The sequence below is a fragment of the Cibotium barometz genome, chromosome 28 (assembly GCF_041138505.1).
Source record: "Cibotium barometz isolate CiBa-2024 chromosome 28, ASM4113850v1, whole genome shotgun sequence".
NCBI classification, from domain to species: Eukaryota; Viridiplantae; Streptophyta; class Polypodiopsida; order Cyatheales; family Cibotiaceae; genus Cibotium; species Cibotium barometz.
The window spans coordinates 36,010,886-36,022,888 of record NC_141073.1 but is presented as its reverse complement, the minus strand read 5'-3'; the positions used below and the strand labels follow the sequence as shown (position 1 = coordinate 36,022,888).

The 12,003-nt window shown below is 37.5% G+C and overlaps 1 protein-coding gene across 1 annotated transcript in view; it reads right to left on the bottom strand.

Moving 5' to 3' along the window:
- Nucleotides 1–9,147: 9,147 nt before the first annotated feature.
- Nucleotides 9,148–12,003, bottom strand: part of LOC147622787 (histone H4) — a 5,071-nt gene continuing 2,215 nt past the window's right edge. Inside the window, exon 2 of the mRNA XM_086822414.1 lies at nt 9,148–9,513. The gene's annotated coding sequence lies outside the window, so the exon portion shown is untranslated. The remainder of the gene's footprint in view (nt 9,514–12,003) is intronic.

Genomic DNA, 12,003 nt, shown 5'->3' with positions numbered 1-12,003 from the left:
CTATGAAAGTCGAAAACTAAAACCTACTGAAACAAATTATAGTACATATGACAAGGAATTAGCAGCAGTTGTGCATGCCTTGAAGATTTGGAAGCATTACCTAATGGATTCAGAATTTCTTATCAAGACTGATCAACAAAGCATTAGGCATTTGCTTTCACAACCCCTTATTTCAGATAGGCACAACAAATGGGCATCTTTCATACAAAGTTTCCAACCCATGATTCAATACCAACCTGGAAAGGAAAATGTTGTTGCCGATGCTTGAACCACCTTTTGTTGAAAGAGAGGAAGAAGTCTTAGTTCCTAATGCTATTATTGATCAAGAGACGACAACAACAAGAACTGGGAACCAATACATCAAATATCTTTTGACATTCAAAAACCATCCTCAAGAAGATGCAAAATGGATGCCCGAGAAATTTTTCCGAGCTTATCCTGAGATCCTTCGTTCTTTTCAAACCCAGCAAACCTGCAATTGAGGGCAATTGCAAACTCAAGCAAGAGGGATGTCATGAGAATATATTTTAAGTCCTCTTTAAGAATATTATCTTCCCCTCTTGAGTAATTTGGGGATGCCTAGGTTACTCTTGCGTCATGCCGGCTAGGTTAATATCGTGGGTGACACCACTATAAATATTAATACGTGCGGTATATGACGTATGCTTGGGGTTGTTTATGATTATTTTAGTTAGGTTTGTATGGCAGGGTGATTCCTGGGGTACTTACGCCTGGAAGTCTCATGAGTTGGTGATGGTTTGTGCCTGTTTAATATTTGTGGGATTAATTTAATTATTAATTGGGCTTATATTTTCAGGTGATGAAGATTATGAGAATTGATGAATAATGTCGAGGAGAATGTTTCTTATGCGCATCATATTTATTTTTACAAGTGTAGCTTGTAACCTTAGTAGTTGATTTTTCCATTTTGATACATTGGGAAAAATACATTTATAATGTTGAATTTATTAAAGCTTAAAGGCCCTAGCCCCAATTTTTGGGACACTCTATTTTTGTTGTGGAGTGTCGTATTCTCTAAAAGCACACTTTGTATATTTTTGGGGGCTATGGCCTATTTTTGGTGGAAAGCTAATAAAAATACTCGTGTGGGGAAGGCCACGCACAAGGGGGGGAAGATTGCACCCAGCATGTTTGTCTTGGAGCTAAGTATTATGTTTGCTATGCTTTTGTTCAATTTATTTGATTTTGTTGAAACTTGCAAAGCATGTGTTTTCATGGTTGAATTTATGTGTTGAATTTCTCAAGTGTTCCACAAGCTATCCTAGAGAACGATTCCGTTTTCATGACGTCACCTCTCATCAACTCGATGAAAGCCTCTCATCATTAGGATGGCAACGTGCACAACCATCTCTACACCCCTCTCATCAACCTCTTATCACTTCATTGTTGGTAAGGTGCACACACAGCTAACTACACACACATCATGCACCCCAACCAGTCACAGCTAACTACACACACATCATGCACCCCAACCAGTCATAGCTCCATCACATTCAATCATAGCCACCTGTTATATGTACATTATGTGTGCTATGTTATATGCACATTATGTGTGCATATACTAGGAGGCTAACCCACATTAGGCTTGTGAGCATGGGAGCATGGGAACAAGCTCTAGTGGAGCATGGGTTAGGACTAACCTTAAGGATTAAGGTTAGGGTCAGGCATCCGAGGGGGGGTCACACATGGGAAATGGAAAGTCAAGAATCACTTGAGGGCCCTCCTATATAATAGGGGCATGGGGCACACTCAAGGGAGGCTTGGAGGCTTGGAGGCTTGGGGTTATGAGGCCAAGGCTATTGTATGCTCTCTTGTGTAGAGGTTCATATCTACTCATCTACCATTACACACTATAGCTACATGCTATTGGATTGGAGTTATACCTCTTAATGGTATGGGACATCAAGGTAGAGATATGATGTATTTCATTATTATTCATATGTGCATCCCTTGGGCGGCTCGGGGGTGGTTGGGTGGTTGAGTTTATGCCTGATTTATGTATGTTTATGCATAACAATTATCTAGAGAGATCTTAGGGTTTTAACAGTGGTATCAGAGCAATCTCTATTTAATTGTTATTGATTTTTTTAGTAACTTTTAATATTTACTAATAAAAATGTTATTTTGTTGATTTGTGTTAATGAATTGCACGTGGATCGTCGATATGGTGATTGGAATGCATGTTACTTCAATTCAATGGACGAATCGACGTTGCGGGGAAATTCCGTGAGTTTAATGCTATTTTTTCTTATTTTTTATGGTTTAAAATGAGCATTAATGGAATTTTTTACAAAAATACCATATATTTTATGGTGGATATCTTTGGTAGAATGGATTCTCTGAATTTCTAAAATTTTTTCTAATTTTTTAAGAAATTTTTGGAGCATTTTTATGATTAAAAATATATTTATATATATTTTTATGGGTTTTTTTCCGCGAGTTTACGATCAAATTATGGTCGATTTTCTACTGAAATTCAATAGTAGGGGACAGCGTGTTGATGCATGAAATGCTCTCCCATGTGCATGGGGTCCTCTCCGCCTCTCAAATATGATTTTTTCATCTTTTTTCCGTGAGAAATTCTCTTAAAAATGATTTCATTAATCATAATTAATGTTAATTATGATTAAGTATTATTTAATTAAAAAACTTTAATCAAAGATTAAAGTTAATCTCTCTGATTAACAGAGAGAGAAGAGAGGGGAGGAAAGAGAATGGAAGGGAGAAGAAGGAGAGGAAAGAGGGGAGAAGAAGGAGAGGAGGAAGTTTTTTTTTACTCCCTCCCTCTCTCCTTCCTTGCGCGGCGCAGACGGCGGGGGTGGGGGACTACGCAGTAGCCGGCAGAAAAAAAAGCCCCCCCCTTAAAAAAATCAAAACCAAATATAAGCTTAATTTTTTTATTTTTTTATTTTTTAAAAAAATAAGTTTTTTATTATTAAAACAAAAAACTTTTGATATCTTTTTAAAAAAAAGCTTGATAAAAAGCCAAAAAATGTGAAATTTGAGATAAAAATTCTCTGAATTTTTTTTTGAAAATTTCTTCTTGAAACTTTTTGGCTTTTCATCTTCCGGAAAACCTTTGGCTTTCCGTTTTCCTGAAACCTTTTGGCTTTCCGAATTCCGGAAAAACTTTTGACCTTCCGTATTCCGGAAACTTTTGACCTTTCACATTCTGATTTTTCTGTCTTTTCATTTTCCCAAGAAACTTTTGGCTTTCCACGGGATTGGAATTCCGAAATTTTTCGAGCGACCGTATTCTAAATGCGTTCGAGGTAAGTTATTTTTTTTAAAATTCTTGAAAATTAGACAAAGGTTATTTTAAATTTCAAAAAAATGTGGGGTTGGTGTTTGGCATGTGGCGGGCGCCCGTGACCATTCAAATTCCTTTAAAAATATATTTTTTGACCCAAAAATTTAGAAAAATCCATTAAAATTATAAATTTTCATTGGATTTGAGAATCGTCGGGTGGAATTGAAAATTTCGTGAACGATGGGATTCTCAAGAAAAATTAGGAATATTCTAAATTTATTTTTAAAAATCCTAAAAATTGGTATTTTTAAAATATCAATGGTTTTTTGGTAAATTAAATTACTAATTTTTTTTGAAAAAATATAGGTTTGGAATGCCATAAGATAGGTTTGGAGGAATTCAAAATTATTATATTTTGAGGCCCTATAAAATTAGAAAAAAATCATGATAATTTTTTTTCTCGAGAATTTAATATTTCAAGGATTTTTTAATGTTGAAGTACGTTTTCTCGTGCTGACATTAGATAGATGTGGGTTATTCGCATATTATTAATATGATTATACCTCGTATTAATGGATATTTATGTTTGGATTAATTCTAAACGATGTATTCATGATTTTTTACCATTGTTTAGCCATTCTTTTTGGACATGTTCCTTAATTTCTTTTAATGGCTATAATCGAAGTTCAAAGTGTTTTTCACCTTTGACACTTTTTCATGATAATTATTTTGCACTTTTTTAAGTGTGGTTTGTGCTTAATTTCTTAAGCCTAAGACAAATTCTATCATGGGTTAGTTGATCAGTTTGTTTTGGTGGATTTTTATTGGATGTTTTCCAAGTTTTATATGGACTCATCATGTTCTGCCTAGATCACTTGTGTCTAGGGGTTTTTTATTGAGTGCTACACACATGTGTTTCACTTACTTACTTTGGAGTTTTGCTTGAACGACACAATGTTCATTTACTTCGGATTGATGAGTTGGCCACCAATTTTAATGCTTCTTTTGGCATGATTAATATCCATTAGATGGTATGCATTGATTTTTATGATCAACTATGGTTTTCATGGATTTAAGGAGCTTCTATGCTTTTATCCATGGTTTTATAAGGATCTTTTGATCTTTTGATAATTACATGTGCTTTGAAGGTAGCATTTGCCTTCGTTTTTTGCACGTAATTTTGGAGTATATTTTTTTGTACTCTTGTACATATTCCAACTCAGCTACCTAGTTGCTTATATATCTAGGTGAGTTATTTTTCTACCCTAACTTTATTGTGTTTTAGGTAGTTATCATTAGAAAGGCGCCAATAATTCAATTACAAGATTTTATTCATATTTCCTAGACAGTATACTAGGGAGTTTTCAAATTGTTAAGGTATGTATGGGTGGTATTATGGTGGTATGGGACGCTAGTGATCCCTCACATATATTATCTTATGGGATAGTTTGGGCTCAAGATTGTTGCTTTGCTTACATCACTTAGCATGTTGACCTCAATATTCAAAGACAATCTTATTTTCTAAATTCACTAGAAGTTATATTGTGTACACTCTAGATAAATTTCTTTTATCTATAGCTTGCATGTTTTGATGAGGGTAATCTCATCGGCATTTTCACTTGTTGAAATCTCTTTCTTTAGAGTTCAAAAACAAGTTTATCTTATTGTGTTCGGATAAGGAAATTTGGATTCTTCCTTTGTTGGCATTTCTTTCTCTAGTTCCGTACTTTAGGTGATTTATATAATCAACCTGATTGTTTACGGATGGACATATGTGACTCATCAAGATGCAAATGACTCTCTATGTTGATATGGGTAATTCGGGACGTCGATTATTCCATATGCAGATGTGGGTATGTCGGGATGCCGATGAATCCTTGGTTTCTGCTGTTATAATGCCATGTTTTCCTACTTTATTCCGAATGGTTTACAACAACGAGGAAGTTACTTGGAATGTGAATTGCTCTGATCATCCACAATCTGATGGGCAAACAGAGCGTATGAATCAAATTGTAGAGTATATGCTTCATGCATATGTCTCTAGAAAATCATCATATTGGGAAATATTCCAATGATGGAATTTGCCTATAACAGTTTTATATATACGGCTATTGGTTTTAGTCCATGCATAGTTATATATGGGTATCAACCCAGGGCACCTATTGATATCGGTCTTAAGGACATCGAGCTTGATGCATCGAGGGATTTCTTACGTGATATGTAGAAAATACGAAGCTCGGGATTCTATCAGGAGTGCTCATGATAGGGCACGGTTTTATGCTAATAGGGGACGCTCATCTCGGTCTTTTGAACCAGAAGCGTTGGTTTATTTTAATGTTCCTAAAGATTCTCAGACTTTGTTAATGGAAAAATGCTCGAATTTATCTCCTAGATATTGTGGTCTATTTTCGAGTTATACATCGGATTGGCACGGTTGCGTTTGAACTTAAAACTACCTCCAATTGTTAGAGTTCATCCAGTCTTTCATATCGATAGATTGAAAGGAAAACTGGGAGGTGAGGATAACACAGTTACTCCTCAAGAACTCGTTGAAGTCGAAGAATTATCCTATGTTCCACATGAACCTGATAAGGTACTTGAATTCAGGGAAAGAAAACTTTGTAGTTGACTAATCCTTGAGGTAAAAATTAGGTGGAAAGATAGGGAAATTGAGGATTCGACTTGGGAGTTGGTTGAGATTGTTCAGCGCAGTTCTCCTTCTTTTCATTGCAAGAGTGCAATGTTTTGAGAGAGGGAAAGTATGTTATATGTACATTATGTGTGCTATGTTATATGCACATTATGTGTGCATATACTACGAGGCTAACCCACATTAGGCTTGTGAGTATGGGAGCATGGGAACAAGCTCTAGTGGAGCATGGGTTAGGACTAACCTTAAGGATCAAGGTTAGGGTCAGGCATCCAAGGGGGGGGGGGGGGGTCACACATGGGAAATGGAAAGTCAAGTCACTTGAGGGCCCTCCTATATAATAGGGGCATGGGGCACACCCAAGGGAGGCTTGGAGGCTTGGGCTTATGAGACCAAGGCTATGTTATGCTCTCTTGTGTAGAGGTTCATATCTACTCATCTACCATTTCACACTATAGCTACATGCTATTGGATTGGAGTTATACCTCTTGATGGTATGGGACATCAAGGTAGAGGTATGATGTATTTCATTATTATTCATGTGTGCATCCATTTATGCATGTTTATGCATAACAATTATCTAGAGAGATCTTAGGGTTTTACAAGAGTAGGTGGCCAAGGATACATTTTAGCTGTCCATATTTGTCTTTTTGACACATATAGGGGTGAGACCAAGCCACCTCTAGGGGTCATTTTTTAAAGTGGTCTCAGCCCTACAGATGGAAATACGACAAAATAACCTCGTTGAAATATATCCTAATCTCTGTTTACAATAATTTCTTGCTACTCCTCTCATGCCACAACGGACGATCGCCCCTTCGTATGGCTCTCCATAAGCAAGCCTATGCATGGCTCTAAGAATCAACTATTGCACATATTATTACTCGAATATAGTGTGTTATATTAATGAATGTTAATCCATTCCTAGGATTGACAAGAGCCACTACCATTACCTTATATCAAGGAGTCAAGGTAGATACACCAAAAGGTCTTATATTCAAGATATGAAGCAATGGTGTCCAAATCTACAACTTGGACAGGCGCCTATAAAATGGACCGTTGAAATACTTATGGCGATTTCCGTTTCAAGAGCATGTAGTAGTAAGTTAAGATGAAGTCCCAAGTGATGTACTTCATGGATATATTATGAGAGTATTCATTGTTGTAATAGCATTAGGCCTCTTATGAGCCTAAAGTGTCCAGTCGGCCATAGTTTGAGTGTGAACACTTATGACCATGTACCTAAGTAAATATCTTTCATAATACAAAGGACTCTCCCATGGTCATAAGTGTGAACACTTATGACCATGTACATAAGTAAATATCTCTCATAATACAAAGGACTCTCCCATTGTGCAATCTTGCTCTTGCTAATCTCTCTAATCCATAGTAGTGAGTGTGTGTGAGTGAAGTGAGGTGAGGTGAGAGGAGAGACGAGTACACGTAGTGCAACGCGGTGGTGTGACTCAACGCTCGCGATTGGCATAGTGGAATTGCTTCTCAAGGAGTTGTAGAACTTGGAGACCTTAAGGGTTACGAGCTCGACCATTGGAAAGATCCTCTCACGACCGTTGTAGTTCACTAGATAATCTTCTTGTTGGATGTGTCCCAAAGGGGGTTTGGGTGAGCCATAACAATGAATACAAGTATTCATGACTAATTAACAAGCTCGATTATTACCACATTTCCTCACATATTTTCGTATTTGTCACTCTCTTGAGATCTGGCTATTGAATCCTTGATTCAATCCTCTATTTATCATTATGTAAATATTTTTACAACTTTCTAATATAAATATAAAACACAGATTATACTATATATATAGAAACGTATATGGCATATATATGCACATAGATATATAGACATACATAAACATAGATAAATATATAAGTAGATATAAAGCTATATTACAGAGATATATAGATACATACATATATATGTACAGAGATATATATAAATTTATACATTTATATATACATATATACATACATACATATATATATTCATAAATATAAACATACATGTATGTACATAGATCATGTTATGCACTTGATTTGAAGATTCCCTTTATCAATATTTTTGTTACATGTTGACACGTACATGTTTTTTTAATTTGTGTGTGTGTGTGTGTGTGTGTGTGTGTGTGTGTGAGAGAGAGAGAGAGAGAGAGAGAGAGTGCGTGGAGTATTTGAGAAAATTTTTATTAAACATATAATAAGGTAAAAATGTGTCATGCACAATTATGTACTTCTTTACTGTGTAGGGCACTGATAAAAGTCTTACAATTACTTTTAAAATGCATAAAAAATCCATGCCACAACAACATGCAAGTCACCTACTTGCATATCTATTCACCTAAGTTTGTAATGCATTAATTTATGCCAGTGGCATGAATTAATGCATTTACTAAGGTCAAAACCTGCGAGAGTCACACACTAGACGAGAGAGATGAAGAGCAACGAGGCAAGAGAGCTCACACAGGAGGCATGCACTGGACAAGACAGACGAAGGGCAACAAGGCAAGAGGCAACGGGGAGGAGATAGTCGACCCTGAGGGAAGTGGGCTACACATAGAAAGAGGGGACATAGGTAGTGCACAGAGACAAGCAGGCAGAAGGCAACGACGATGGAGAGCAAGTGCGCAATGGGGAGAGAGATATCATGCCATAACATGCACGAGAAAGAGGGGAAGAGAATCGAGGACACATGCTCCAAATTGTAACGAGCAGAGAAGAGGTAAAGAGATATAGCCCGTAACCTAGTGAATCTTCCAACAAAATGGAAAAAGAAATTACTTTAAAAAGAAACTACTTTAAATAAAGAGTTGATACCTTCAATTAAACCTTCTTCATTCATTTTCTTTTTGCTTACCGCCGTAACAAATCACTTACTAAAGCGATTTGGGTGGCCTATGTGTAGCTTTCAAGGAGATAATTTCAAAATAAGTGATTATCTTTAGTTTTAAGTACCATCTTTGTGTAAATTACCTCACCACTCAGAGTAAATTTTAAAGTTTGTTTGGTTGACAATTTCACTATTGCACTTATAGGATTTCATTTTTGTGATACTCTTATGTTATTGTTTGATCCATAAGAAAGCGTGCTAAAGTAGGGAAAAAAATAAATTTGAAGGCATCTCAAGCAAAGTGACATATTTATGTCCAAGTTCAAAGGAAAAAGGTTGAATTATTTATGTTGAAGTAAAAAGGTAACATATGGAATAAAAATTGAGACAAGGGAAAAGGTTGAATTATTTGTTCAGAAGCAAAAAAGGGAACAGGTTGAATAAAAAATGAGACAAAGTGACATATTTTTGTCCAAGCTAATAATAGGAAAAAGGTTAATTATTTGTGCCCAAGTACGAAGGAAAAGATTGCATTAAAAAAGTTATAATAACCCTAACCATTGGTTGGGGCTTCAAATTAGAACCTACCCTGTATAAATGTGTCTTTCACTCTCAAACAAGAGATGTTCATGCTAGAAGACCCGCAACCCTCGACACAGAGACAGACGAAACATCCACTATAGGCGACTTCCGAGAAAGCATGCGGACGACGGAGTTGCTACATGTCCGTCAATGGCTTGCAAGTTACCTGCCAAAACAAAAAGAGAGATTTAAAAAAAAAAAACCTATGTGAAAGAAAGGTAACCCCCCCTCTCTCTCTCTCTCTCTCTCTCTCTCTCCCTCCCTCCTTTACCAACAGTCGCTGCATGCGACTAATGCACTGATGCATGCGAATACGTGCCCAACGCCCACTGTAGAACTGATGCACTGATGCATGCGGCTGTTGAACCATGCATGGTTACACATAGCACTGATGCATGGTACCCCCCTCTCTCTCGCTCTCCCTCCTTTCCCATCGCATGAACATTCACTAGAGAGAGAGCACGTCCACGCTTCCAAAAGCTTGCATGCCAACAATAAAAAGCATGACTAGAGAGCACATCCACGAGATATACATACATACATATATATGTATATACATACATATATATATATGTATGTATGTATATAATGTGCTCACCACCAAGGAAAGCTTGCATGCGAATAGCAAGGGAGCTCGCTGGACACTACGTGAATAGAAGGAGTCGAGAGTTGTGCACATTGACTCAAGAGCACGTCCAGTAGCCTACACAACCAACGAAAAAAAGGATGGCTGGAGACTTCAGAGCACGTCCGCGCGCGCGAGAGAGCGAGAGAGCGAGAGAGCGAGAGAGAGATGCTCACCACCAGGAAAAGCTTGCGTGCGAATAGGAGGGGAGCTCACTGGACACTACGCGAATAAGAGGGGAGCTCGCTAGAAGGACCAAAACGCCATTCAAAATCCCTCTCGCACATTAACACAGGCGGCGATTTGCAACCTCAGAGCTAAAATGCGACCTACAACCTTTGCAACCAACGGCCCAACATAGAATAGGGGCAACGTTGCAATGTGGACGTGGTGGCCCAAAGAAACCGACGCCATGCAATGCAAACATGGACGAAGAGGCAGAGAAAAAAATGCGACACGTGGAGGGCAAGGCAAGCTATGTAAGAGATAGTAGAGATACATCTAACATCTCTACAATGACTTTCGAAAAAGCAAATATAATGCAATAGGACTAGTGCCCATCACATCATCAAATTATGAAGATTGATTAACCAATCTCATACACCAAGTTTTGAGTTTGCATACAATAAACGTCTCCTTAGATTCCCTTTACTACGCATTTACATATACTTTCTAGAATATATAGTTTTATCTCAAACCTACTATTGATGAAAAGCCTTTCAAAAAACTTGGCATTGTCAACAATACAAAGAGTATTCTCTAATTTTTTTATTTTCATTTTTTGGTACAAAATCAATATATTACCAAAAGAATAGGTAGCTGTATAGAAGTATAGACCCGAGTTCAAAACCCAGTTATAAACATAAGAGGTAAACCCAAAAAGAGATGATACCAAACACAACCAATCACAAAGCAACAAAACCCCACCGATTACATATGTTTGAGGAGGTGAGGTTTAGAAGTACCCTTCCTTTCCACCTTGATTGACATCTTGGCTTTAACAAGAGACCAACATAATTTTCCATTGACCCCTTTCAACAAGATGCAATTACACAAGTCCCAAACTTCACAAAGAACCACAAGCCTTAGAACCATAAGAGTTCTTTGCACAAGTTCAACAAGCGCATGGAAATCACCCAAAACCTAATCTTTGAGTGATGTAGAGAAGTCTAGTGCCCTTGACTTCTCTCCTGATATGCCTCCATATGCATGCACTATGGTGGCACAGCCAAAAACAATGCTTTATCGACTCGGTCCATATATGGCACTTGTATAGCATAGCCCATCCAAGCTAATCACTCCTTAGCTTTTTCACCTGTCATAAAGCAATCAACCAAGACTTTCCGAAGAAACAAATGATCCTCTAAAGAAGCTTGCAAAGCCCATAGAGAATTAAGGATATTACCAAGCTTCTTGGGACTTAATAAATAAATACACCCATGTTTTCTTGACTCTGACATGAAAGGAACCCGAACCTGCTAATTTGTTTCTTGGCTTAGACATGAAGGGAACCCCAGCAAGCGACAACCGAATACCCTCCAATCTCTAAACCTATTTGAAGAATAGGTATTGCAATGTCAATCAATACTGGCTATATGCTTGCTTTGTGGCATGCCACCACCTCTTGAGGCCAAAAGGCAAACCAATGATGAGTCTTCCTTGTCCATAGGATAGACCACTACAAAGTTTACAAGAGTCCAAAGTGAGAAGTCCATACCTCAAAACTATCCATCTCCTGCCTCATAACATCCTCATATCCTACTTTATGCATCTTGTCCAATTGAGGTGTTCTCCTCCTAAGCAACTTTCCACAATTCGTTTCCTCCCATGCCAAAATTTTGGACAAGATGAAATCCCAAGACTTCAAGAGGTCATCAGCCAAACCATGAAGCTTTAATAATGATACGGCCTTGGATAGGAGTACTTGATCGATTGACATGCCCCTGACCATGGGGCACCTGTTGATCTTCTACTTTATAATGTCATGCATCATGTGGGTCCAAGGCTCATTCTACAACCAGCAGTGATTAA